Source organism: Rana temporaria, chromosome 12 (assembly GCF_905171775.1).
Source record: "Rana temporaria chromosome 12, aRanTem1.1, whole genome shotgun sequence".
Taxonomy (NCBI): Eukaryota; Metazoa; Chordata; class Amphibia; order Anura; family Ranidae; genus Rana; species Rana temporaria.
In genome coordinates this window covers 87142152-87160354 of record NC_053500.1, presented here as the reverse complement: position 1 = coordinate 87160354, position 18203 = coordinate 87142152, and the positions used below count along the sequence as shown (strand labels likewise).

Sequence of the window (18203 nt, the reverse complement as noted above, 5' to 3'; positions counted from 1 at the left end):
AAGACTCTGACAGCCACAAGCATGATACCTAGAGGCAGAGGCATGATGGACATTGTAGTTTTGCAACATCTGGAGTGTCCGCTAATTGCTATCCCTGTTCTATTGACTGAGCCGACTCGTAGGAGGGCACGGGAGAGGGAGAAGGGGAGGGGTCCACAAGGGAGGGGCTTGCCCTGGAGGGGGATGACGTGCTGGGGCGGGGGGGTGGGGGTGGTGGGTTGCACAGGGATGGTGGTATCCCTCCTGGAGGGGAGCCAGAGTCCTCCTGGATGAGGAAAAAGGAATCCTCCAATACCACTTGCTCCTCCATACTTGGCCCCGGGTATGATCTCCTCCATGACCAGCATAGCCAGAATGTCCATGGGGCCTGACTGGACCCCTGGCTCTGGTCGGATGGGCGGGGTCGAGCCGCAGCCGAAGACGGCCCAGCTTCTTCTTCCTCATCACCACCTGTGGATGACACCAAAACTACATTTTTGCTGGGTGCAACACACTTCTCACATGTTCACTTGTACCCCCTCCCATGATGCACAGCAGATATGAAAGAAAAAATAATACTTACATCTTCACTTCTACCCACAAATAATGTTCACTTGTACCCCCTCCCATGATGCACAGCAGATATGAAAGGAAAATAACTTACCAGTCCCCAAGTTCCCAACAGGGGAGTCGTACCCTTCAAGTCCCTCCACCTGCTCCTGCACGAACGTTTGTGCAATAAGCTTTTCCTCCTGATTGAGCCGGATCATACATCGGCGGACCACCTCCGTGCCACCGGTATGCTTCTGAGTAAGAGCCAGTTTTTCACGGACCCTGCGCCTCATATCATTTAATTTCTTCTGGATGTCATCCCAGGTACGCACCTTCATTACCGGCAGGGGCATTGATGGTCCAGGGGCAATGGCTTCATATATAGCCCTCCTTTGGGGCAATGGTGGTGTTTGCCCGCTGGGCACCTTTTAGGACTTCCTTATGCTGCTGGAGTGCAGCAATCAGGATGTCCATCTCTGGCAGCCCACAAAGTTGGCCTTTCCTTTTTTTGGTCCCTTTGGGAGGTGCATGTCTTGCAAAAGGGCTGAATTTCCTTGCTATGGGGGGGGGATAGGAAAAAGGCAGGATGATAATTCAGCAAAGAACCTGCGCAAGGTCTGCTCCTATTTATTTGCTCAGTGCAAGCAGCTGAGCAGGATTTGCCCTGAAATTATGCTAGCAAACCTCTGCTGAGCCGAAAATTCCTCATTTTACATAGGGGGCACACCCACTTTGACTTGCACGGCCTTGCGCCCTCAGCTTGCCTTAAAACAGGGAGCAAATTAAATGAACAAACGATTCCTGAATCAGGTGGCCAATTTGGCAAAATTGCTCCAGCGCAGAGAAAATTCAGCTGAGCGGCTCAGGTGTAAGTAATGGGCAAATCTACCTGAATCTGGGCCATTGTATTTAGCCCTCAGTTTTAATCTAATGACATTAGATTAAATTAATTAGAGAGGGAAAATCACCCTAATGGGTAAGACAGACTGCAGTAAAAAACAGATAGTGGTTCTAAACTCTCACCAAGCAATCTTAGTCCAAATATTCTCTTTCTGCTCTGACTTTTGGATACCATACCTACACTGGTTTGGGTAAATTGAAACTGACATAAGTTCTTTGCCTCTTATATAAAACCTGACCTAAAGTTCTAGTTTTCAGTAAGATTGCACATTGAACTGTATTCCTAATATGTTGCAGATGTCCCACTTTCTGTGGGTGTGATAGACCCTGTTGCACATCTCCGGCACTTTGAAACATCATTGAATTCCTGTGGGACCCCAGTAAGAGAACATCTGTTTTTATACAGGTAAGAAAAAAGACTATTTGGCCATGATGATGTCTTGAAGGTCTGCTGGGCCTTGTTAAATGCCTAAAAAAAGGTTTTCATGAAAACTGAAACATAATGTGAGACAAAGCCCTTGTTTCCTTTTTTTCTCAGGTACATTGTATCAGTACAGAATTTACTCAGAGAAAGAATGGAGGGGAAAAGGGGTGCACCATTTCGTATTCAGGTGGACACGTACAAACCAGACTCTCATGGGAAGTTTTACAGAACATCTCTACTCATGTAGTTGTCAAGTTAAAGTGTTCAAGGTGCTTATATGCAGGGTCGTAATTTTCTAAGATACTTGATAGCCAGTGCCTAGAGGCAGCAGGATCAGAGAGAAAATATTGGTCTTTTTCTACAAAAAGGGATACGTTGGCAGTTTATCAATTGTTTTAAAATAATTGTTTTTTTAACATACCCCCTTCTTACTGGCTAAAGCAGCCATTCTCAACCAGGTTCCCCCAACTGTAGCAAATGATCTCCCTTTTTGATGCCTGCAAAGTTTCAGGGGCTATAACCACTTGGCAGAGTCAAGATTCTGACCATCGCTGTAAGAGGCACATTGTTTCCCAACGACTATATGCCAATAGAGCCTTTGGCCAACCCCTGGACACAGCAGGCAGCATTCGGGGGTCAGTGTCTGTGGAGTTCTGACAGTCCAGCGAAAACATTTAGCTGTCTCTGAACTCAAGCAACCTATGCACACCCCTGGCTGTCTGTGCGGAATGTAGACTTAATAACACAGTGATTATTATAAAGGGAAATAAATGTGGTGTACTGCAGTGTTGCCAACCTCCGTATTTTTACTTTTTCCCCCCCGTTCGTAAATGGTCTGTGGTTGCGGGAATGTTCCAGTAAAAATAGCCAAGATCGGTTTGGCTTTCTAACTGCGCATGAAGATTGGAGGCAGGGGGTGATGGTGTCTGTGGTGGCACCGCAGAGGGGGGATGGAGGCAAAGGGCAATGGAGGCAGGGGGTGATTGGAGGCAGGGGGTGTTGGTGGCAACCGCAGAGGGTGGGGGATGGAGACAGGGGTGGTTGGTGGCACCGCAGAGGATTTTTTATTTTGCACAAGAAGAATAATCATACAAAACCATCAGACAGGTATTACATCAAAAAATATTGAGCAGTAAATACACATTTGTGCAGATAACAGTGCGAGCATCAAGCTGCCGTATCTGAACCATGCAGATCACCATCCCCATCCTGCATTGCAGTGTAGTAGCTTTTTTTTTTTTAAACAAACAGTAAACAACCATCAATTCAGAAGGGTAAACCAAAGCATTGGAGAAGGATACGGCTTCCCCCCTCTATTCTGACTCTGATTGTTGTGAATCGATCTATCACTTGTGAGAACCTCCATTGCCTAGGCCTGTATAAGCAGATATAATCAACAGAGGACAATCCTCATCAGATAGCTTGAACTCAAGTACTGAATTCCATCCACAGAAGTTGCTTTAATTCTGAACATCGGGTTACAGCAGATGACAGGATACAACAGGATGAATAGGTTGTGGTACTTATGTGGTCAAAAGATGATATTGTCTGTAGTTTTACTATGCAGAATACATGAGCCTGCTACAAGTGGCCTGTAGCTGCCTCCATTACACATGAAGTACCAGAACTCATGAAGAAGGGTGGAGCATTACATAGAAAGGAAGTATGTCATAAATCAGACAAAAGAAACATGCAAAATAGGTGCATTACCACAAAGGGTCACTAGATGGCAGAATGTGAACTAAACATAAGATCCATAGAAAAATGGTTCAGAGAAATGTTTATATATATAACATCTATGCCCCATTGGGGCGGCACACTCCCCGTCTGGCATGGTAATGTCACTATATAAATCTGAAAGACATAAAAAGAACATGCATATAATGCAATAACAATAACTCTCAATTTAAGGTTTCAAGTTATGTTTCAAGTTAGTTTCAAAACACTTTCTTCTTGAAGTCACAGGTAGGAATCCCTGCAGCGTATGCAGTCAAGGGACATTCTCCAAAGGGCAAGACGGAAATAAGTCTGTGATAGGTCTGATGAAAGTCCTTACAGTCCTTTATCTTGAAACCTTCTACCTCCCACCTTACGTACCTTACCGTCATCACTAGGGAACGCTCTTTATTATATGTCTCATGGGGCCATTACAATTCATTCTTCCAGCTTGCTGGTCCTTATGCAGAACTCTGATCTCCAACTTGTATGTAGAAGACTGAAAACATCAGCTGTGTTTTCTTCTGAATGATCCAGCAGGAATTCAGGACCTGTTAACCAAGAAGAATTTGCAAAGACACTTGCAGACACTGGTGGCATGACCTGCTGGGTTAATTTCAGGTGGAACATAATGCCATCGTTCAGGTTTAGATGATTTCCTGATTCTCTCTACACGGTTGCTGACATAGACATAGAAATGTTTAGTCTGGTTGTATATGTAGCCCAGAACAAATTTGCTGTATAATTTGATGTCATCTATCTGAATGTCTAGCTCACACACTATGAAATCTGCCATTTCTACAGCTAACACAGTCCCACAAAGTTCAAGCCTGGGAATCGTGTGTTCAGACTTAGGTGCTAACTTAGCTTTCCCAAGCAGAAACCCTATGTGGGCTTGATTAGAAGAGTCTCTTACCTTGGGGTAAGCGACAGCTGCTATGGCTTCAGTAGATGCATCTGAGAAGATGTGAAGCTCTTTCCTCTGACTTGTAGCAAGGGAGGCAGAAGTATAGCAGCGTGGTATATGGATTGCATCTAAGGCATGTAGAGATTGTTTCCAGGACTCCCACTTTGAAAGCTGGTCTATTGGAAGTGGAGCATCCCAATCTTTAATAGTCTCCGAGAGCTGTCTAAGGAAGGGTTTACCTTGTATGGTGATAGGAGCTACGAATCCCAATGGATCGTATAGGCCGTTAACCACTGACAGAACACCATGTTTGGTAAATGGCTTATCTGCAGAGCTGCTGGCTTGAAAGCCAAAGGTATCTTTTAATTCCACCGTAGGCCCAGACTTCTCTGTACAGGTGGCATGTCCATTCCCAGATTTAAGTCTTTAAACCCTGTGGCATGATTGCCAGGTTGAAAGGCTTTCATAACAGTAACACTATTGGAGGCAATCTTGTATAGTCTGAGGTTCGCCTCAGAAAGCATACAGTACCTTGTGTCCTTCGGAGCAGGTCTATGGCTTCTACATCTGTTGGCAAAGATTTAAGTCCATCGTCCACATAGAAATCATTCTCAATGAAGTGTCGAGTATCCACGCCATACTCCCTTTTCTCCAACAAGGGCAGTTCTTCATAAACCATATGTTGCAACAGCGGGTGAGGGACTATTTCCTTCATGTACCATCATGTGGTATTCAATCATCTCATTGTCCATGTTGTTGTCACAGTGCTACAGAAACCTTAGGAAGTTCCTATGGTCTTCACATACAATGAAGCAATGAAACATTTGTTCAATGTCAGCAGTTATGGCAACTGGCTCCCTTATAAACCTCATAAGTACACCTACAAGGTTGATGGTTAGGTTTAGACCAGTGAGAAGAACATCATTCAGGGATACACCTTGATGCTTGGCACTGGAGTCAAATACTACCCTGATTTGCTTTGGCTTACGTGGATTATACACTCCGAAGAAAGGCAGGTACCAGCACTCATCGTGTCTTAGAAGTGGTGGAACTGGTTCGGCGTGATCATTGTCAAAGATACTTTTCATAAAGGCGATGAAATGGTCCTTCATTTCAGGCCTGTTCTTTAGTGTTCACTGAAGTGAGTTGAATCTGGATAGAGCCTGTTCACGATTGGTTTGGAGTTTACCCTTGCAGCATGAAGAAGTAATGGTGTGACCCAGCTGTTAGACTCATCCTCAAAGAATTCTTTGTCCATTATTTTGATGAACTCTCTGTCATTAACTGACAAGGCTATTTTGCTGTCATGCTTGTAGTATGAAACACTGTGGTACCTAGGTTGTCATCACAAAGGATAGGAGTGACATCAGGTACATGGATGATGCCAAGAGGCTTCTCTTTTACTTCATAACGGTGAGGACACTGTTTGAAACGGGATGCACGTCCATTTCCTAACATGTACGTTTTGAAGGAGTGGATCTCGGATGATGTACGTATTCTATTCAAGCATACATTGCCCACGATTACCCAGCCTAGATCAAGTTTTTGTGCGTAAGGTGCATCATCGGGTCCATTGCACTGCTTGTGTACTTTATGTACTCAAGATGACGGTGACGTGACGGCAACGATGACGTAGCGACGTGCGTGAACCCGGAAGTTCAATGCTTCCACGCATGCATCGAATCACTTCGATGCGATGCGTGGGTTCTCGGGCCAGCGGACATGTCCGATGAGTCGTACTGACCGGCGGACAGGCTTCCAGTGGACATGTTTCTTAGCATGCTAAGAAACAGTTGTCCGCTGGAAACCTGTCCGGTCGGCCGGAAAATTGTCCGGTCGGCCCTACACACGACCGAACATGTCTGCTGAAACTGGTCCGACGGACCAGTTTCAGCGGACATGTTCGGTCGTGTGTACGAGGCCATAGAGTCTCTCAATTTAGCTGCTGTGTTTGTCATACCTTGATGAAGATGATGACACAGGCAAGTTGGGTTCACTGAAGCTGGGATCGTTTCTCACCAATGCTTGATGATTAAAGAACCTGCAAAAATATGCGAATGGAGGAAAAGATACGTTATAGTCTCTTTTGTACTTTGAGCCCTGTTTTGCCCAATTGTCTTGCAGCCCGTATGGCAGTTTAGACACCACTGGATTGACACCATGAGCAGTGACCAGGAAGCTTAGTCCAGGTAGATGTGGGTCTGTCTTTGCCAACTCCAGCTCTATGAGGTCACTCAGATCTTGGAGCTTGCGATAGTCTTTGTTCCCTATTTTTGGGAAGTTTTGCAGTCTCTTGAATAGAGCGCTCTCTTTGGCTTCAGAGCTACCATAGGCTTGCTCAAGTCTTGCCCATGCAGCAACAAGACCTGCATCTTGGTGGTCAACATGCACTGTTCTCAGTCTTTTAACACGATCTGCAGATTCTGGCCCTGGCCACTTTATAAGCAAATCAAGTTCCTCCTTGGTAGTAAGGTTGAGATCAGCAATAGCAGCTTTGAAGATTGATCTCCGGGCCCTGTAGCTCTCTGGACAGTCGTCAAACCTTGAGAGGGTAGTGTTAGTGAGCTCATGGCGCACCATATATCTGGCAAAGTCATTCAAGTCTGATCTCTCACTCTTTGGTGCCAAAGTAACTTGTGGAACCCTTCGGGTGTGAAAGTTCTTTGGTGAAGGAGGGTGAGGTTTACCAGGATAAAATTATGTTGCAAGAGCGTTTGACTGTGGTGTAATCCCTAAGGCTTGTTCTGGCTGTGGCTTGAGCTGCCGCTTGTCACTGAGAGTCACCTTGTCAGCTAGAGGTGATGTGGTTTGCTGCATAGATGCACTTGTGTTGTAGACTTGAAGAGGCTCAGGCATTTGGAGCTGAGAGGTCTCAATGTTGAGAGTCAGAACAGTGTTGTTAGTAAGTTCAGGAGATGACCCTGTATCATTGCAAATATTATGCTTTAGTAGATATTCACTGGTGCATTCAACTGGGTCTTGCAGTTCCACTGGGATGGAACAGTCTGAGTTAGCACTTTCTCTCATCGCATGTTCAAGGACTCTCAGCCTTGCTAGGTCAGCTGCTTCCTCCCTTTCCATTTGCAGAATCTTTATTTGGGAATCTGCCTCTGCTTGTTGAGCTTCCACCTCTGCTTCAAGATTTCTGCTTTGAGCATACAGCTCTGCTTGGCGAGCAGCCATCTTTGCATTGCAAGCTGCCTTTTGTGTTTCTATTCCTGCCTCCTTTCTGGTAAAGGAGGTTTGCACTCTTTTTGATTCTGCATCAGCACGGGCCTCTATTATCTTATCGCTTAATGTTGAACTTCTGGAGCGGGAGGATCTAGAATAATATGCAGTGTGCTTGGTTGTATGGATCTGTGAGATCTGGTCTCCTGCAGTTGAGCAATGCAGAGTTTTGCCTTATACTGATCATTTTGCACTAAGAGATCCCTTTGTTGATTTAGTGAATCAGCCCTGGTCAGTTCTGCTGAAGAGTCCTCTATATTACAGTCCTGCAAGAAAGCTGTGTATTTTGCAAACAGCCGCTGGTAGCGTGACAGATAAGCGATCTACAGAGTCTCTTAGTTCAGCTGGTTGATCATTAAAGTGTGACAAAACTGACATGTAGTGTGAAGTTATGTCCCATAAGTCTGACAGATTGCTGTAGAACTCATTTCTAGTGGTTTCATAGTTTTCTCTGAGTTTCTGTGTCGGTTTTATTGTATGTTTGGGTCTTACACTCTGTTCAGCAATATCTGCAGAATCTGCTCCCTGTACGTCTGCGGGTTCAGAGGCATAATGGATCTGAGTTGGTTGACCCACAAAAGGTGCTTAGAGTCTTGTGTAGACATTTTTCACGTTTTTGCAAAAAATGGTACTGTCTCTTTAAGAAGACGAACAGCAGCTTTGACAGCTGGGGTAACACAGTTCAATGTAGAGAAACAGTTTTTAACATTCACATGAGGTGCAGTAAGCATGTGCTTTCACAAGATGGCGGATGGCACTGAGCTTGATTGCAGATCAGGTACACACATATACACAGCAGGCTGTAGGAAATCTATCATCTTTTAACTAAGCTTGATTACAGATCAGGGGCACACATATACACAGCCGGCTGTAGGAATCCCTTGTGAGACCTCTATGCCTGGCCTGTATAGGCAGATATAATCACCGAGGACAATCCTTATCAGATAGCTTGAACTCACCAAGTACTGATTACATCCACAGAAGTCCTTTAATTCTGAACATCGGGTTACAGCAGATGACAGGATACAACAGATGAATAGGTTGTGGTACTTATGCGGTCAAAAGATGATATTGTCTGTAGCTTACTACGCAGAATACATGAGCCATGCTACATGTGGCCTGTAGCTGCCTCCATTACACAGGAAGTACCAAAACTCAGGAAGAAGGGTGGAGCATTACATAGAAAGGAAGTATGTCATAAATCAGACAAAAGAAACATGGAAAATGTGAACTAAACACAACGTCCATAGAAAAATGGTTCAGAGAAATTATACATACCATGCCTCCCACCTCCAAAGGAACATAAAAAACATAAAAACGGACACCCCCCCCCCCCCAGGGATGTCAGCATTCAGTTTTTGTGCTTAATAGAACGAGGAAAACTGAGCCCTTCTGTATTGTACATAGTGTGCCCACTACCTTTCCCCCTGACTGGGAACCATGCATTTGAAAGTGAAAAAAACTCTTAGTCACATTCATAAGTCTGTGTCTCCTCTTCCTCCAACATGTTCTTAAGAGTCCACCTACCCAAAAAATACCTTTCTCAAAACTTTTTGGGGAGTCCCCTAGTTTCGTAGGTCATCCTATACAACATCACGTCTGCATAAAGCCTGTATAAATAATAATAATAATTTACTATTTTTATCCACATCCCCAGTGTAAGCTGCTCGTCAATGAATCCATCTCCTAACAATGAGTTTCCTCACTCCAAAAAACAGGATCCTAAGAAACAATTTGGTGTATACATTCATCTCCTCCTGGTCAAAAACCCCTGGAAGGCAATGTAAGGGAGAACAAATATTAGGCAGGCCAAAACTTATCCTATATAAATTCAGTTACTGCGACCATATTGGTCTCACATTTTGGCATTCCCACGCCATATGTAGAAAAGTGCCTTCCCCCTTCATACATTTTTTTTTTTTTTTTTAATTCTTTATTTATTTCAAGCATTGCTTTACAGGGTTATACATTGTGGTTCAACCACTTATATAAATTATATCATCAAATTATTGGAGAGATGGTAAGGAAAAGATAAGTACCCTACCATTCCCCCTCCCGCTTCCATCCCTTTTCGGCAATACTTCTTCTCCTTTCCTTCTTTTTCCTTTCTCATTTCTCTCCTTTTTTTTTTCCCTTGCATCCCTACCCTCTCCCCCCCCCATTCCTTTCCCAAAAAAATAAATAAATAGATAAATCAAAAAACAGGATAAAAAAAAAAAAAAAAAAAAAATTAATTCTGCTGGCTATTCCCCGCTCCCCCTCCCCAACCCCTCCCTGTATCTCTCATATGGGGCCCACATCGATTGATATCTCTCATCTTGATCTTTCAGTGTCAAAATTAGGTTTTCCATTTGTGGATTTCTGCCACTTTTTCGCGCGAGGCTCATTGTGCTCTTGATGGAGACATCTCCTGCTTCCACAAGACTGGGATACACGCTCTTGCAGCTATGATAAGGTGTCTTAACAGCGAGTTTTGATATTTTTTCCATTGTTATTGGAATATCTAATAGTAAAACCGCCGATGGTTTGTCCGCCAGATTAAATCCTGTAATTTTATCAATTATTTCTATTACTATTTGCCAGAATTCCTGTATTTTTTTCTAACACTCCCACCAGATATGCACTAGTGTCCCTTTCGCTTCCTTACATCTCCAGCAGACTTCTGACGTCTCTGGGTATATTCGATTGTAGCCACCGCTGGTGTTCTGTACCATCTTGTTAATATTTTGTAGCCTCCTCCTCATATTTACTTGCTACTTGATGCTTTATGCGTGAATCTCAAGATCTATCTTTTTGTTCTTGTGTAAATGTTAATTTCAGGTCTCTCTCCCATTCTTGTATGAACTTAAATTCTTGTGGTATATCTAGATTTATTACATTGCGTAAAAATGGGACAGTTAGGTCTTATTGACTTCCCTTCTAGGCATGTCTGGTTCGAATTTAGATGGGTTCCTGACTGTCGTGTAAGTCCCTGCCTTTGTTCGAAGAAATCTTCTAATTGCATCATCCTCAGAAAATCTAATTCTTGCATCCCTTCTCTTTCCATCTCTCCCCTCGTCATTATCGGTTATCTTTTGAGAAGTGGGTCACCCTATATATACCCCTCTGTCGCAGGGCCTTAAACTTTGGGTCTGTCAGTCCCATTTGAAAAGCCTTAGTTCCCAGGATCGGTGCGAGTGGGCTTGGATCCTCAGACAGTTTCGTTTTTGCAAAAAATCTTTTTGATAATTCGTATAGTCGCTCCTACCGTGGGGGTTTTTTTACTTCTGGTGTTATTTCCCTATCTGGGGTCCATGCCAGTCCTTCTAATGGTACTTCTAACCGTAGCTTGTTCCATTTTTATCCACGGCTTTTCATTCCGCCCACACCAATCCACTACTTTGGCTATATGTGCTGCCTCCTGGTATTTTATCAGATCTGGAAATCCAATCCCCCCCTTTCCCCTTGGGTAAAGATAGAATGGTCCTGCTTATCCTTGCTGGTTTCCCTGCCCATATAAATTTCAAGAATCTTGATCTTAATTCTCTTAAGTAGCTTTGAGGGATTTTAATTGGTAGGGGCCTGTATTATATATAAAATTTTTGGGAGCACGTCATTTTCAATATGTTTGTCCGCCCGAACCACGTAAAGGTCCCTTTGTCCCATTTGTCTAGGTCTGTTTTTATACTCCTTGCCAACGTTACATAGTTGAGCTCAAAAAGTCTGTTTAAACTCATCTCCGTTATCTTTGTGCCCAGGTAATTTTATAATGAGAATCTGTCCCACCTAAAATTAAAATTCGTTTTTATCTGCTCCAGTTCTTCCGCTTTTACTTCTATCCCTAATGCTTCTGTTTTCCCCGTAATTGATTTTAAAGTTGGACAGTTTTCCGTACTCTCGTATTTCCGCCATTAGACACGGCAAGGAGATATTGGAGATGTTATAAAAAAATTAAATCATCCGCGAATGCCGCTACTTTCTGTATCTCTCCTTTGGCTACTAGCCTATCTAATATTCTCGTTCGCCTTCGAATTTTCCGTAAAAAAGGCTCCATAGTCAACACGAAGATTATGGGTGATAGAGGGCAACCTTGTCTTGTCCCAGTTTCGAATATTGAATGGGGTCGGATGTACTTACCTTCTATTTTTACTTTCGCGCGTGGTTCTGAGTACAGGTGCGAAACCAACTCAGCATTTCCTTCTCTCAGTCCTATGTACTGCAATGTTGCTTTTAGATATGACCATTCCACTCGATCGAACGCTTTTTTCTGCGTCGCTGGCTACTAATATCATTGACTTCTTTTGTTTCTTAGCTAAATGTATCGCATTTACCACTCGCTGGTGTATTCTCTCTTCCTCTCTTCCTGGTATAAATCCCACTTGATCTGGGTGTAGCAGGTCTGGAATGAGTTCTATTAACCTAGTAGCAAGAATCTTAGCAAAGACTTTCAAGTCCACATTTAGTAGTGATATAGGGCGATAGCTGGCACACTGTGAAGGATCTTTACCCTCTTTCGGAATTACTACTATGTGTGCCAGTAGTGTTTCGTTTGGTATTTTATTTCCTTCCCTTAGTGAGTTAAAAGCTGATGTGAATCTGTGTGCCAATTTCTCCGAGAACACTCTATAATATGTTAGGTAAACCCATCTGGCCTGGTGCTTTACCTAATTTTAATATTTTTAGGGCCTTCATAAATTCCCCTGTTGTGATTGGCTCATCTAGTTCCTTGCTAAATGTTCTGGTATTTTTGGCATCAGAGTGTCTGTTATATATTCCCTGGCTTTTTCTATTTTCTCTCTTTCCTTCTCTGCTGACCTTTTATCCTCCAGCTGATATAGTTTTCTCGTAGTATTTTTTAAAGCTATTTGCGATTTCTTGTGGTGTACTGACCATTTCATCATTTGATGTCCTTTATTTGTGCGATCTGGTTACCTTTATGTGCTTCTCTCAAAGCATTTGCTAAGATTCTACCTGGTTTATTTCCAAACTCATAAAATGTTCTTTTTCCCCATTGTTAATTTAGCTTTGGCTTTGTCTATCAGTAAGAGGTTTAATTTTTCTCGTGCCGTGTCTAATTCTAATTCTATCGCCTGGGCTTGTGATTTTTTTATGTACTGTCTCTAGTTCACCGATTCGTTTAAATAGTGTATCTATCTGTTCGTTTATTATTTTTTTTCTATTGCTCCCATTGCGATAGGTTGCCTCTCATTACACATTTATTGCGTTTCCATAGACAGAAGGGGGTTGTCTCATTTGTGTCGTTTGTCCCAAAAAAAAAACTCTAATTCTGCTCTTAATTTTTCGTCGTAGTTGCTATCTTTCAGTAAAGTCTCGTTATTTTCCAGTGCCATTCTTTCTTATCTACCTCTCCCCATTTTATTATACAGTCTGTTGGAGCGTGATCCGAGAGCGTAAAAGGTTCCAATATTGGCCCCCATTAATAATGGTGCTATATTTTGCGGTATAAAAACGTAGTCGATTCTGGTTACGACTTGTGTCTTGCTGCAAAAAAACGTGTAATCCTTCTCTTGTGTGTGTATTGTTCTCCAGCTATCAATCAGTTGTAATTCTTGTAGGAGTTTTTTAAGCTTTCCTTAATTTAATATAAGACAGGTGAGAGATACCTTTCGATGTATCTTTTATAGGATCCAAGGCTACATTCAGGTCGCCCCCTATCACCAAAATTCCCTCCTGTATTGGTGGACCTTTTGTAAACATAGTTCTAAGTAATTTATTTGATCAGTATTTGGTAAATATATTATTTACCAACGTCGTTTTCTGTTGGTTCAGGGTCCCTTTAACTATTAACATACGGCCCACTTCATCTTTGATCACCGCCGATTCCTCCCACTTCACCTGCTTAGATATCAATATAGATACCCCACATGATTTTGAAGTCTGGGATGTACTGTGGTATACTATTGGGAACTTGCTGGTTGTTTTCAGGTTTGGGGTTTTTTCTCCCTTGAAGTGGGTTTCTTGTATAAATGTAACCTGGGATTTTAATTCGGTTTATTTCTGATAGCAATCGCACTCTTTTTTCCGCAATATTCAGCCCTTTTACATTGTACGATGTGAATGTAATATTCAACATTTTCTTCTTTCTCTTTCCCTGGGAAGGGGGGGTGGGGGGGGGGAATGCGGGGGGGTTTCAACCAGCAGAAACGGAGGAAAAAAAAAAAAAAACCCTATGCCCTACGTTCGGATTACTCCTCACGTCTGTGGTCAGTTCGGTGTCCTTCAGAAACCGAGTTGCCACAAAAATAAATAAATAAATAAGATAAATAAAAAAAAAAAAAAAAAAAAAAAAAAAGAAGAATTTCCAAACGCCTCCGGCTTCTCCTCCACCCGGAGGAAAGGCGTTTATTGTGGGGGTTCAGTAGAGCATGGCAGTGCCGGTGCCCGCATCCCTGCCCGTAGCCCTTTCTAATCTTTCCCATTATATTTAGCCTTCTTTCTCTCTTATCAAGTATAGTTTCACTTTTTATGCCTCCATACACTTTTACATTCTGTCTCCCTCCCCTCCCCCCCTGTAACTTTCACATATTTTTCTCCCTCTCCCCCACCCTACTTCCCGAGGGTCCTCATCCTACCCCTCCTGTCTATCATTATTAACACATCAATATTATAGTTTGAGTATATATCGTCAACATTTCATATTTACACAGACATAGTCATATTAGTTCATCTTCATATAGATCATACTTTTCTACATCATTTCATTTTCTTCCACTATGATCTCTCCTTCCTTCTGTGTTACTAATTAAACCATGATTAAACCAATCCCCTTCTAACTCCCATCCTGCCTGGACTGCCCCTCCCCCCCTTCTCCCTTTCCTCTCTTCCCCCCCCCCTATAATATACTTCATTGGTTATCATGTGCTCCCCCTCCTTATCCCCATTAAATTAAGCACCCCAGTGGGACTACAGGAAAATCCTGTTCCAGTTAATTAGTGTCTTTATCCAAATTATCTTATACCCTCCATTCTTTCTTATCTCCCCCCTTTATTTCTCCCCCCTTGAGTTCCCCCCCCCCTCCTCCCTTTCCTCTCTACCCCCCCCCCCCCCCTATAGTGTGCTTCCATAATTATCATGTGTTCCCCCTCCTTATCCCCATTGAATTATACACCCCAGTGGGACTACAGGAAAATCTACAGGAAAATCCTGTTCCAATTAATTAGTGTCTTTAACCACATTTATCTTAAACCCTTCATTCTTACTTATCTACCCCCCTCATTTCTTCCCCCTTGAGATCCCCTCCCCCCCATCTACCCCTCTTCTTCCACCCCATACATTCCACATAGTCTATGGTTTGCCCCTCCCTGTTTCTCCCCCCTTCCTACCCCCCCCCCATTATCCCTCCCCTTTGATTAATAGTTCCAGCAAAAAAAAAAAAAAAATATATAGTGAATAATCATATGCAGATATCATATTATTAACAATCCTAAGGATATCAACATCCCACACAGTGTTTTATCAATCCCTCTTACCCCCCCAATTCCCCCCCCCCTAGTGAATAATCATATACAGATATCATATTATTAACAATCCTAAGGATATCAACATCCCACACAGTGTTTTATCAATCCCTCTTACCCCCCAATTCCCCCCCCCCCCCCCGCAGTCCAGGCAAAAAATAAAATAAAAAAAATTGCTTCCATATTCCATATTATATGGTCTACCCGCCCGCCCATGTCAAAAAAAAAAAAAAAAAAGATGAAAAAGGCTGAGAGGAAAAAAGAAAAAAAGTCACCAAAAAGTTATTTACCATGGGGTCAGGTAAAAACAAAAACAGACTATCCTGGTACTCTTCTCCAGAGGGGAGAGAAAAAAAGAAAAAGAGGGGAGAGTAGAAGAATGTCCTTGTCCTTCAATTTACATCTCATATACAAAAAGTGTATGACCTTTCTCGATAGATTTTTGTTTCCTTGTTCCTCAATAATGGAATTTCTCACTGGCTTACTGAGCTCCGACCTCGCTGTCTTGTCCCAACCCTATTGGGGGTTATCTGTATTTCTCTCCAATTTGGTACTTCAATAGCTTCAGACCCCAGGAATTTGAATAGCTCTGGTAGCTGATCTGTGTCCTCTAAGTGGAACGTCTCTCCGTCTCTCTTAATATTCAGAGATATCGGGTACCCCCAGCTGTAGGAACCCCCTTTCAGACGAATGTGATCTAACAGAGGTTTCAGTTTCCTTCTTCTAGCTCTCGTCTGCTGGCTTAGGTCAGGGAACATTTGGATTATGTCTTTATTTATTTCCATCGGACCTTTCTGCCATGCCGCCCTCATTATTGCCTCCTTTATCCTAAAAAAATGCACTCTGCAGAGCACGTCTCTAGGGGGTTCTTTTAATGGATAGGGACCTGTTGGGATCCTATGTACCCGGTCAAGCTCAATTTGGTTATCGGGTGGGTTCCCCAGTATCTCATTGAAAATGTCTGACACTCTCCCTCTTAGGTCCGCTGTAGTTACTGCCTCTGATATGCCCTTTATCCGTATATTATTCCTTCTGTTTCTATTTTCATTTTCTTCTACCTGTAGTTGTAGTGATAATAGCTTCTGATGTTGTGCTCTGATTACGTCTTCCAATTGGTCTACCCTGGCGTCTGTTAGTCCTTGTGCTTTTGTACAATTTAGCACCTTTTTATCTAAAGTTTCTGCACTAAGCCGTATCTCTTCCATTTCCGCCTTCAGGGGACCCAACCATTTACCCATCATTTCTTGGATATCGTCCTTCGTTGGGAGAGAGTTTAACAGTTTTTTAATGTCCAGGTCCCCCTCATCCGCTTTCTCAGTCCCCTCTAGCTGATTAATCTTGTTGTCGGCCATATTAACTGTAGCAGTCATAGCAGTCATAGCATTTCTACTACCTCCGCTTGCCTTATTGATCATGTCTGCATCATTATCTTGGACAATACATTTTATAATGTCTCTGTCTCTATCTGGCACCAATACAGTTTGAGATGTCATATGGCTGTCTGCAACATTGTGCTCACCTGACACGTCTTGCTGCGGCTTCGGCTGCATCCTTGTCTGCAACTTTTCCTCTGATGTCTGCGTCTTTTCTGTTTGTTTTTTCTCCATCTGGGATCTGTAGGTTAGTCTTGTCTCTAGTATAGATTCGGAGGGGTCTGAGGTAAGTGTATTTGTGTTTAAATGCACTTTTATTTTGGTCTTTATGCACTGAACACCTTTTTCATTCCCAGCCTGGGTTTGTAGCCGCGTTGCATACATGTGTTGGGGATTGTTCCCAGCTCGCTTCCCCTGTTTTCTCATCAGCTACCTTCCACTCCCCCTTTCTCCGTTTCATATAAACCGCTGCTGCCGTCCGTCCACTCAGCTCCTTTGCATCCCCGGGATCCACCAGGATCCACTAGGTCCCCCGACCACCTCCTCTCTGCGTGCCACCGGTCTGTAGGCTGTGTAGCTATGCAGCTATGTAACTATGTAGCCATTTATTTCTTGGCACTATTTATGTTTTTGTGCCTGCTCATGGGGGGGGGGGGCATTCGGGGGTTAGCAGGGGTTGAAGCTTGAAAAACACGATAGCCAATATTGACTTGGACTTTACTTGGCTTCGCTCCCCCTATGCCTGGGTGTCTGGATCTCCGAGACCGCTCCTCTCCTCTCCTCTACTTGCTGCGCTTCACCTGTCAGCGTGTCAGTGTGTCAGCGAGGAAACAGCATGCAGCCCGCACGGCTAAAGGTCCCCCTCTGTACTTTCGTCTGCTCCGGTTGTTTCCAGATATATGGGTGAGTGAGGGAACACTCCTCCGCTCCAGCCTGCTCGTTCTCTCACTCCCACTCTCTCCCAGAGATGTCACGGCTGCTCGGCTCAGCTGCTCAGCTGTTCAGTTCAGTTTTTGCTATTCAATGCCATTCATTGTGCTGAAGCTCAGAAGCCTCCCGTGCTTCTCGGAGGAGCTACGTCGGGACGCCTGCACTCACACTCGCACGCTGCTGTGTCTCACACCGCCATGCTCAGTCACGCCCCCCCCCCTTCATACATTCATACATTTATGACAGAGGGCAGATTCCCTCCTGCGCATTTGGTAAAGTCTAGCTGACATATAATACTGCTGGTGAAGTTAACGAAATTGGATAATTTTATCAGTAGAAGAGATAACAGACACCAGATACGTGTCCAGTACCTCCTGCCACAACTCTTTCGACAACTCCGGGACAAAGCTCTCCCACCGAGCCCTGGCCCAAGTGGAGCCCATTTCCCCCAGACCAACTGCCCTGTAGTATTGAGAGACTCGCTTAGATGGAACTGGATCAATCAGAACCTTCTCCAGATCCGTATTTTGTACCCAAATTTTCCACCCCCAAACTGTGCAATTTGCTGCATGACGCAGCTGTGCATAGTGAAAATGCCAGGTCCTAGGTATCCCAAATTGGTCCCTTATTTGTGAAAAAGTACAGGGACGACCATCCTAACAGATGTGGTATAGGTACTTTATACCATATTTTGCCCACGTCCGTCAGGTAGTTTAAAGCAATCCCCCAAAGATTTA

At 43.5% G+C, this 18203-nt stretch overlaps 1 pseudogene; it reads left to right on the top strand.

Moving 5' to 3' along the window:
* LOC120919507 overlaps positions 1-18203 on the top strand; it is a 334252-nt pseudogene that overhangs the window by 100077 nt on the left and 215972 nt on the right.